Raw genomic sequence first — 11,815 nt, 5'->3', positions numbered from 1 at the left:
CTGTGGTCTGTCTAGCTAGCTATTTGTATGTGCGTGTGTGTGTGTATTAAAATTTCAGCCTTGTCATATCAGCCACGTAACTGAAATATTTCCTCGTAAGGTGGATCTTCTTCATGCCTCTGGCCATCTTGGGGTTGCCGCCTGCGGTCTTCTTGGTTCATCAGCAACTATCCTTCATCTATGCCGGATGGACCCCACAATGAACCGTGCCCAAACTGAGCAAGGTCATTCCCGGCCCTGGGTCATGCCATCGAATTCACTTTCACACGCCCAGTCACCATCGCGTCCATCACGGTACGTCCCTCTGTGCACACGGCTTTGGTGCACCTCTTCCGCCTCCTCTGGCGTCCACACAAGTGGGGCTTAAAATATGCAGCTTATTAAATTTTGATGTTTGGCAATAAAAAATTTTCAGTCAACATATTAGTGATTTTCTGTGTGAGACAGCGTTTTCACGCATCGTATCTTATTTGACTGTTCTGCTGCAGGCGCGAAAAAGTACTGCATCGCAAGAACTACGCCAGACGTTCATCATCTTCGACCGCCTCTTCGGCACCTTCGCCGAGGAGCGCGAGGACAAAAGCCGCTCGTCTACGGGACGCTCGGCCAGGCGGAGAAAAACAGCGCCATAATGATCCAGGGTAGTCGGGCAGCGAACGGGGAAGGAGGACGCTGCCATGTGGATACTATACAGCCTAACTTGTTTTTAGGGGCAGGATACCTAACGTAGCGCTCGGCTCCCGCAGGTCTCGCCCTGGATCGAGCTTTGGCGGAAGACGCAGAGCATGACCACTTTCGGTGACAAGGTGCGGGCACTCGCCTACGGCCCCGGCTGGACCCCCGGAAAACCGCGCCTCGGGGATCCCGCCGACCTGCCTGACGTGAGTCGATTACCTTTGCGGAGTTTCCTAGCGTACTCTATTCCATTTTTAACAAGGGGATGATGGGGCCGTGGTTGGTGCCAGTCTAACTGCAACATTTTCCCAACACATTGTTGTCTCTCAGTTAATTATTATCACCAAGCTGCCAGGTATTGAATAATTAAAAACAATCTGCCCCATCGCCAGCCTGACAGGTGCATCTTCTCCTTTTACGAGGAACCACAGTGCTGTGTGATATTTAACATTCCTTTGGAACAGATTAATCACGAGCGGCTTTCCAGGTGCGAGGACGCGAGAAGCTCCAGCTGTCCCTCCCGTCGTGGTTCTCGGCGTACATGCTGGTCAACAGCGCCCTCATCTTCTTCTCCTACTTCGAGATGATGGGCAGGCTGAAGTAGGTCTCAGTCCCGCTCGCGTGATGACTCATTTCCTTTTTCTTTTTCTTTTTCAAGAAAAATTCCAAACATAAAAGTGTGTTCCGGAAGGCTGATGCCCCTATATAGGGTCCATAGTTATCTCATTTTGGGCCCGTTCTTGTTTATTTCCATCATTTTTTGGGTCCTTTTGAATGAAAAACGTTAACATATGCCTTTTTTTTTAGTACAGCTGAAGATAGTAGTGATGGGGGGAAATATGTGCGAAGATGAGAGACACTTTCTAATTACTTTGACATAATGCACATACTAACATGTAATATATATATTATATATGTATATATATATATAATATATTATATATATATATATATATATTTTATGTATATATGTTTTATGTATATGTATATAGGTGTGTGTGGTGTGTGTGTGTGTGTGTGTGTTTTGTGTGGTGTGTGTGTGTGTGTGTGTGTGTGTGGTGTGTGTGTGTGTGTGTGTAGAAAAGGTATGAATGAGAATGAATATCTTCACATGTATTTCTGACGAAGTATAATACATCTCTTGTATTGTAAAGATATTCTCTTCATACTTTTCTACATTTGTCAGCATGAATACAGTTCATATATATATATAAAAAGAGAGAGAGAGAGAGAGAGAGAGAGAGAGAGAGAGAGAATGCAGATGTAATATATGCATTCGTTATTTAAATCAATTTTCTAAATATTCATGTTCTTCTGCCTCCCAGAACCTGGGAACCTGGCCTCCTCTGGGGAAACCCGGCCCACATATTCTTTTTGTACACCGCCCTCGGGGCTTATATGAAGGGCGTCTCTACGGCGCGATTCTGGGGCTCGTGCGCCCCCTGACTTTCTTCGCGCTGTCCTACGTGAACCCGTTGTTCGGCGGAGCCGCCTCCCTGAAGATGGTATCGTGGTCACCTCCTCAGTGTGTTCTTATGGCCTGCCGTGGCGGTCTTTACCTGCAGACGAGCCGAGAAGGCCATGACTCCGGAAGGCCCAGGCGAGGACGTCAAAGGGCCCAAAGACACTGAACGACGCGCGAGAACGGCAGCTGTTTGCAGAGCCTGATTTCGAGGTTATTTTTCCCCCTTGCTTCACAGGTCATGTTGAAAGTTCAACGGCTGTTTATGTGTCTTTTTTCTCTGCGGAGGCCTCGGGGCACAGAAATATATATGTATCATGATCTGAGTCATTTACTCGTTTTCTAGACTGCTTGGGAAAATGGTTTCTGATGTTTTGTACAGCGAACTTGTATAACAAAGTGATTATAAGTATATATTTTTTATGTTTTTATTTTCTTTCAAATTCTGCAACTCACCTCACAGAGTCCAGAAGGATGCGAATTATACTTCTCATTTCAAAATAGGTTTCATATTTCCCAAATTCATATCGAGATTACACATGTCACACACACACACACACACACACCCACCACACACACACACACCACCACAAGCACACCCACAAGCACACACAACACACAACACACACACACACACCCCACACACACACACACACCACCACACACACACACACACAAACACACACACACACGCACACACCCCACACCAAAACACACCCCCACACACACACACAAAATATATTGTATGTGATGGCGGATGCATTATCTTTTTAAATCAATAACGATACCATCACCTACTTTAATTACGTAATGCGTCCTCCCTCGGAAACCGTTTCAGTTACCGTTACTTTTGGTAACACGAGAAAAATTAGATCTTGTCTTTATATACTGTATTGTATCATTAACATAAGGAACTTTTGATTGTTGCAAAAATAAAAAATAAGGAACGGCATCATATAACCGGTGAACTGAAATTGAAATACATATGCACCCAAAACAACAGTTTGGAATATTTTTCCCTTTTGAATACCAAAAAAGAATCAAAAGTTAAAAGGGCTTTACTTCAATAATTCACATCCCCAAAATTTCTAAAATTCAAAAAATTTTTTATAAGCAGGCCAAATATTTGGGGAATGCAAGGATTACATAGGGAAAAAAAATATCAACCTACTGTTAAATTATCTTTTGTAAATGGGTCTTTTTCATAAATATATATATATATATTTATATATTTATTATAATATATATATATATTTTAAATATATATATATTATATTATATAAGAAAAAAAATAAAAAAATAAAGACTTACTCGTTAAGGTCAAAATTTCCCTTTCCCCTTCTCCATTTAAAAGGGCCTCTTTTAAGCTGTACTATTGAAGGAAATGCTAAATTTCTTAGCAGGGTTGATGAAATAAAGGGAGATTTGTTTACTTCAAATTTTCTGAAACATTTCAAATTTTTTGGGTGTGGCTGGGGAAACTCACGAATCCTGTGAGACGAAATTGGGTTTCTGCAAGCAAAACCAAAATATCTTCCAAATTCCAAAATAGAAAATAAAGACAATGAAAAAAAGGAAATTTATTACTAAAATTTGTTACTCTAAAAAAAATTTAAAATTATCATTACCGTCACAAAAGAATATTTATGCATGTATATAAAAAAAAAACACCGCACCACATACAAACACCCACACACCACACACCCACACACACACACACCAAACTATATATATATATATATATATATATATATATATATTATAATATATATATATAATATATACTATATATATACTATATTACATAATATAATATATACATTATAAACATATATATATATAATAAAATTTTTTTATTATATAATATAATTTTTATACATTTTTATTATATATATTATTTTAATAAAAATATTTTATATTATATTTATATTATATTTAATTCTTAATTATATTTTATTTAAATATATTTATATTATTATATATAATAATATATATTTTATTAATTTATATAAATTTTTATATATAATCTATTATAATTATATATAATAATATAATATTATTATTAATATTATTTATTAAATATTATATTTTTCCTTTTTCTTTTGTATTTATCATATTGAGAGAGTGTCCATACCCCTTTAAAAGTAATCAAAATAAATAAAGCAATACAAAGTAAAAGAACGAAACCAAGGATAAAATGAAACCAAACATTAAAAGGAAAACCTCAGATCCCTCAGTCTGTAGACAAAACACATAATACATCCTAACTTTCCCCTTGCAAAAAACGAAAAAATTTCTTTTTTCTCTCGTAGATTTAAAAAACCCTAGGGGGCTTTTCCCGTGGGGGGCCGGGGGGGGCTCCGGGAAACCCACCGCTGACCAACAGCCCCCCAACCCCAAAAGAGAATTTGCTTTTTTTTTCTTTTTTTGTTGGTTTTGGCTATAACCAGCGGCATGTGGGCCCAAGGTTATTAAGCCAATGAATCCTATTTATTATATCAATCTATGTAAGGTCATAAAGTTTTGTCTCCCTTTTTTTATTACTTTACTTATTATTTTCTCATTATCTGATAAAATATTTGATATTGTAAATCTTTAATTTTTATCTGAAAGATTTTTTTTGTGGGGTGTTTTGGTTTTGAGAACTTTGGGCATACTGTTAGTAGATGGTTTAATGTAAGGGTGGTGGTACAGTGGAGGCACTGTGGATCGAAAGTTCTCTCTATATAGGGAGTGAGGTGGGTGATTCTGGTGGTATTGACCCTGAGACAGGCCAACACTACCTCCTCCCTTCTGTTTTTTTTTTCCTGTGGGCTGTATCCCACGGTTTTATTTTTTGCCTGACTTTCTTAGTCAGTTGCAGGTTGGTCCACTCACTTTGCCACAGGAGATGGATTTTTTGTTTTTTAAAGAGACCAAAACACCTGAGACTGACGGATATGCAAAGGTCCAAATCACATTGCCCCGGCTAATTTGTCACCTGCTCATTGCCATGGATCCCAGTGTGGCCGGTACCCATATTAGCTTGATTGATTTATTGGTTTACGAATGTATTACCCAGTATTCTTTTGGGGGGGTTCTAATGATTTAATGGCTTTAATAACTTATGAATCTGAAAAAATCTATTCTATTGGGGGTCGTCGATATAAAAAATCTAAAGTTTTATCATTGCAATAGTTCAGAAAGAAGATCGATGTATGATTCGGCAGTCAAACTTTAAAGTTCCATTCATCGACACCCCCCGCACCCACACACTCTCTGTTTTGGAGCCGGGGTGTAATTTTGGGAAAAAAGGGAGTTTTAAAAAGGGATCTCTCTGAACCTCGGCGTACCCCCAAACCCCCGGCCCATGGCCTTGGCTGAGGGAACCCGGGCCCCAAAAGTTGGGTTTTTCCATGGAAGATATTCGAATGAACAGGTTTATCGAGGTAGAGAAATCTATACCGACTTTCTCGACGGCCCCGGGAGTCTCGGGGCAAAGGGGCCTAATCCACTTTTTGCCTTTTTGGGGGGCTCGGGCTCAGCCACCTTTGGGGGCATAGTCAGTGGGGAGGTACTCTGACTCCACCTCAAACGCTCGTCCGATGCTTTTTAGGGCTCCAACACCCCGCAAAAAACATTTTGCACAGTATTAAACCTTTCAAACTTGTTTTCGTCCCGACCCATACCGTTGACCCCAAATCTACTTTAGACCTAATCGGGGGCTTTATATATCATTTCCCAAAGACTTTCATCAGCTCCCCTTTATTACCAGAAATGCACATAAATTTATGCTCTTTGTTTTTTATTTTTTAACTGCCCAAATGTGGTTTTTCCAAATTGAGTCCAAATCAAAAGAGTAGACGAAAAAATCTACAAAATTTTTTAAATAGTATTGGGGGGTTTCTAGATTTTTAGCCTGATGTTGGGCCTCCTCCTATGGAAAAAAAAAACCCCCAATACTCTTTCTTGGGGAAAATTTAGACCCCACGGGAGGCCCCCGTTATGTCATATCCAGGGCCGTTGGTGCATTTCCCGAGAATTCTGCACTATTGCTGGAATGCCATAAACACACATCACGTCAGTGAGTATTTAAGATTCCGAGGAGGAGCGGGTAAGTGTCATTTATCATGCAGAAAATAATTTTGGGGTGACAAGACCACTTCCTTGGGGGGACCCCGTTTGCCGGGCAAAATGCCGAAAAAGTGACACTGTCAAAAAAAAAAAATTGACAGCAAATTTCTGCGAAATGAAATTTTGATAAACAAGGCATTTCCATGTAACCCAAAAAGCATAAAGTTTTCTAGTGGGCCTTTATCGCCTGTCATGTCGTAGGCTTTTTCTATATCTAAAAAATACTGAAATCAAATAAAATTCCCCTTGATATGACTGCCCATTTTCCCCCCGTTGTGGAGTTTGGCGTCCCTTTGGGAAAGCCGCACTGCTCATAAACTTAAATTACGGAATTTAAAAAAATGCAATACCTACTGTTACAATTCTTTCCATGACCATGCTAAGAAACTTGTCAACGCAATTGGGCGGTAGGAAAAAAGGGGCAGTTTTGGGATTACCCCCCCCTTTTAAATATGGGAATGATGTGGGCGAAGTGCCATGATTTTGGGAAAAAGGTGGTTTTCCCCCAAAATTTCTTTTAAACCTTCTAGCAACTTAATCAGGGCATCATGATTAAGATGCTTTATCATCTCATATTAAATCTCATCGGGGCCGGGGATTTTTCCTCTACAGCCTTCTAACTCGACAACTCACCCTTTGTTGATCTTTATTGAAAATAAAGTCTCCCCTGGTAGTTTTCTGAGTGTTGTATGAAATCTGCCTGGCGAGAGCTTAGAAAATGTCCTAGTGAATCGAAATTAGTACCCTCGCGAATGATGTCATTAAATTCGAAAGATGTTTTTTTCTTGATTTTATTGATATTTGGTATTGATGTTTAATTTTAGACCAACCCCACCAGGGGTCTCTTTTTGCTTGCCTTTTTATTCATGAGCCCTACTCTTACTTTTTTTGTATTTTTCAAAAAATTCTCATTATGATGTTTTTTTGAAAAACCGTAGGCCTTATTGCGTCGGCACAACGCCCGCGGCAACTGGTGTCCACTATGGAATCTATCTTAAAGCTATCTGTCGAAAATTTTAGGAATGGATACAATGCTGATTCTAAATCGTTTTTGAAAATTGTTTACTCTATCATATGGGTTTCTTTTCCCCCCAAATTCGAGCTTGACGCTCCTTGGAAGGGACCCAGCTGCTCTTTTTATGTGAAAATTTTTGGTGCTGAGGCGTTCTCACTGCCCCGCATAAAAATTCAATACAAATAGGAAGATGATCGCTTTCCACGAGTATCAAAGGTGTAACACAGCCTTGCTGCTTTGATGAAAAACCCGTGATAGGTCAATAAAGCTAAATTCCGTATTATCGGCCACCCCGTCGGACTACCATCGTTTGAAAAGGGCCAGATCAGACTCATTAATAAATTAAACTACTTTCTCCCTCTACTATCCACCCGCAGGAACCCATAAGTTGATGGCAAATTAAAATCACCCAAAAAATTCTTTATTTTTTGGCAGACTATCCTGAAGAGCAAAGACATTTCGGGGGACAAAAAACAACATTAATCAGATATTTTCCCTTTTTTTACTTTGCATCTGAAAACTCCAGAGTAGAATCAACATCCCCCTTTTGTAAAAGGGAGGGTTTGGTGGATGTATATGGCGACTCCGCCTCCACCCCCACCCTCACGATCCTTCCCACATAAATTAGTTCCTCACGAAACGACCTCTCAGAGACAGGGGTGTTAGTGCGTTTTTTTTTGGAGAACTATAATATCGGGGGGCATAGGATAGGCTAATAATTTTTAAGGGCATTTACTTTAATTAAAACTTCGCAGTTGCTTGTATAATGGTCGCGCGAAGTTACGTTTTTGGGGTTTTTAAGTGCCTTTCCGCCATTTTAATTTTCTTTTTTTTGGGAGGCCCCTCCTCCCCCGCTTTTCCCGGGGACCTCCCGGGATGGTTTTTTGGGGACAGAAACCTCCATTCCTGCACCTCCTGGCGAGGGAGACGACTGACAGATTTTGATCTGCTTCTCCTCGAGAAGACTCGCAGCTAGGCAAGTGCTCGCAGGGGTCGCCCGGGCAGGGGGGTGAATCTGGACTGTGATTCGGTATCAGCTTCCCTTTGGTGTTTATGCTGGGTTATCAGTCATTTTTATCAATCAATTTAGTCAAATTAAAAATTTCTTAAAATTTTTTTTGTTTGAGTTCCAATTTCTTTACCTTAGCTGCAAGCGTTAACTGACATTCTTGCGGGGGGATGTTTGTTACTCTTTCAGCATAGGTGTTCGGGTTTGTGTGTCAAACTTTTTCCCCTTTCCTCTTAGCTTCTATACCCTTTTGCTTTCTAATATGCTAATGTCTCAGTCTCCTACTTCAGGATGCTGCACTCACAGATCCTGACTGCTGGGGGCCTCCCAGTTTTTGCACATTTGGAAATCGGGCCATTTCATGTGATGGGGTTTATGGGCTTCAGACATTTTCGGCAAAAAATTTACTTGACCTTTACAATACTTTTAATAGGGTGTCCGAATTTTTGGGATCTATTACAAAGCTTGGCTTTTGAATGTAAAGTCTTATTTGGGCACCCTTTTTATATCCAAAATTGGGTACTCAGGGATTTTTTTGTAAAGCAAATAAAAAAAAAACACCAATTTTCGTTCGCACATTCCCCCTCCTTCTTGGGCATATAATGAAATTTCACTACTTTTGGTCCTTCCTGCTTCGAGAATTTCCCCCTTTATTCCTCTCCTCAAATCCCTGTGAAAAATTCTCCCTTTCAGGGATTTGGGACAATAGGAATAGTTCTTTAACTCATGAATTTGCGTCACTTAATAAATCCCCAATCTGGAGTTATTTGTACTTCAACAAAGGCTTCCATCTCGCATTTTTTTTGACAAAATCAAAATCGCCGTCCACTTGACCATCAGGAACCTTTTGATGATAAAGGGGTTCATTCAAAAGGATTTGATTTTTCATTCACGATTTTACATTCGCGAACATCCGCATTTCTCAGGTGGGATTTGAAAAGTGGTCTTCTTCGTTTTGTCATTTGTGGGGTTCCGTTGTCAGGTCGAATTTGTCCTAGAGTGGTCATGGGTCGCCCTTATTCTCCTTGGGAAGAGAAGGCGTAGCCGTGGTATCATCCATCCTGTGCATCGGACCCCAGGTTCCGACCCCTTGGTCTCAAAATTGTTGTCCTGAAGGGATCAAAAACTCTTAACTTTGGTATCAACCCTAACGGCATAGCTAGAGAGTAAATCAGTATTTCGTCCTCCCCCCTCTGGTTGCGTTCTCCAGTAACCACAGAGGGATCGAGTTTATATGGAGACACTTCCTTACCGCGAACTCTTGCCTAGGCGAGGAAACGTAAGTCGATGCCCAAGCGATACGGGAGTTTCACGAGGAAATCCGGCAGGCTCAGGGAAGTCCACATTAAGTGAAAAAAATTAGAAGAGAAAAAGTGCGCCAACGGAACGCCACCAGACTACTGGGCTTCCCTACCCAGGAGTCAAAGCCAAGGGGCTACCTAGTGTAGAAGAGAGCTGCGGGTCTGAGTGGGGTGCTGACTACGCCACTGACCTCGGTGTCAGCTGCAAACAAGAGCACTGAAGGTGGCTGGCAAGCACAATAAATGGTCTGTAGATTTACGGTTTTACTTTACTTCTGATTTACTTTAAGAAAAACTCTGAAGCAATAATGCCCTAGCTATACGAGAGCAGCGGGCTCCAGGGTAGCTCTTGTGGCACAAGACTTTGTTTATTTATTGATTCTGCGTTAGGGATAAGGTGTTTTTACTCTCCGAGTTTCGACCAACGCGTGAAGAGTATCTTCTTCTTCTTTCTTTGTTGGATTTCTTGCTATTTAACCAGCGTCATGTGTCACAGTTATAAGCCAATGATCCTATTTATTCTGTCATCTATAGAGTCATACTTAGAAAGTGATTACTTTACTTACTGTTTTTTTCATCATTTGATAGCAGATTTTGCTGTTGTAGAAAGCTATGTTTTTCAGTATTAGAATGTTCGAAGTGTTGTCTGTTGTTATTGTATTTTGAGCCATGTTAAAATATGCCTATGGTAAGGTGGTGGTGCACTGATGGCATTGTGGAGGAAAATTCTTTCATATAGGGATGAGGGTGGGTTTATTTTTATGGCATTGACACTGAGTTGGGCCACACCAACTCCTCCCTTCTGATTTTCCTGTGGGCTGTATCCCACCTTTCTATATGGTTTTTGATTTTGTTGGTGAGTTGGAGGCTGTCCCACTCCCTTTGGGGGGACACAACAAGAGATGTATTTTTTGCTTTTATCTGAGACACAAAACACCTGAGATCTGTACGACTATGCTAAGGTCCAGATCGCCAGTTGACCCGGATATTTGTCGCCTAGCTATTGGCATGGTACCATAGAGGCCTGGTACTCATATTAGCTTGATTGCTTTATTGGCACCATATAGCCTTACGATGATATTACCAGCCATAGTTCCATTTTTGGGTGGTTCTAATGATTTAATGGCTTAAGTTAACTTAATGATCTGAGAAAATAACTATTCTATCGTGTCGTAGATAGTGGCAACAATCAATGGCTTTATTCAGTGGCAAAAAGTTCAGCACGAAGATCGATGTATGATTCGGCAGTCTGAACTTTCGTTCACATTCATCCGACCAGACACCCGCACCCACACACTCATCCTATCTTGGCGCCGTCCGGTATATAAATGAAAAAAAGGGAGATGTGTAACAAGGATCTCTCTGATCTCTGGGTCCCTCCACCTTCCGCGCCATGGCCTTGGCTGTGGAAACCATGCTTCCTGGACAGAAAATTGGTGTTTCCCATGTTTTGACTGAACGGGCATCGATGTTGAGAGATTTACCGACTTTCTCGACTAGTTCCGTGGATCTCGTGGCAAAGGGACTAGTGCCTCCATTGCCATGGGGGGTCTCGGGTCTCGAGACCACCTTTGCGGCATAGCTCAGGGCTAACTGTCCGCGTCTGAGTTGGAGGGGTGGTACTCGTGATTCCCCCTCAAGACGTTCGATCCGAGTACCCTTCAGGGCTCCAAGACACACGCAATCAAGCATTCTGCACAGCAAGAAGAGTAATCGATATCAATTGTATAAAAAGAAAGATTTTTTCACGCCAGTTCAAGAATGGGGAAATCAGATTGGTCCTAGGGCTTATGACAGACTTCTTGCTGGATGATCACATGTGGAGCCATCTGTATGTAACAAACTTCACAAAAAACACAGTAGACAAACATAATATTATATATATATATTATATATATATATATATATATCTATATATATATATATATATATATATATATATATATATATATATTTTAACCATACATTATCTTAGACAGACGACAGAAAATACTAGATATAGTTATATAAATTCGTCCTACAAAGGATGACCTCTTAAATGAAATAACTGAGTAGCTGTACGGGAGAAAAGTGGAAAATAGGGAATGACAAACAAATAATACGAATATAAGGAGTGAGTTATGAGAGGGACCTCTGTGAGCAATAGGGGGTAATAACATCGTGATCAACTGAAGCCTACGGCCTTGGGCCGCCGGAGTAATCATTATACGAGGGCGTACTGACCACAGCTATGTTGGCAC

At 40.6% G+C, this 11,815-nt stretch overlaps 1 pseudogene; it reads left to right on the top strand.

Annotated features, from left to right (window-relative positions):
- The window catches only part of LOC119578234, a 3,496-nt pseudogene extending 1,153 nt beyond the window's left edge, over positions 1-2,343 (top strand).
- Positions 2,344-11,815: the final 9,472 nt, after the last annotated feature.

Source organism: Penaeus monodon, chromosome 2 (genome assembly GCF_015228065.2).
Source record: "Penaeus monodon isolate SGIC_2016 chromosome 2, NSTDA_Pmon_1, whole genome shotgun sequence".
NCBI lineage: Eukaryota > Metazoa > Arthropoda > Malacostraca > Decapoda > Penaeidae > Penaeus > Penaeus monodon.
This window is presented reverse-complemented; position numbering and strand designations above follow the sequence as displayed.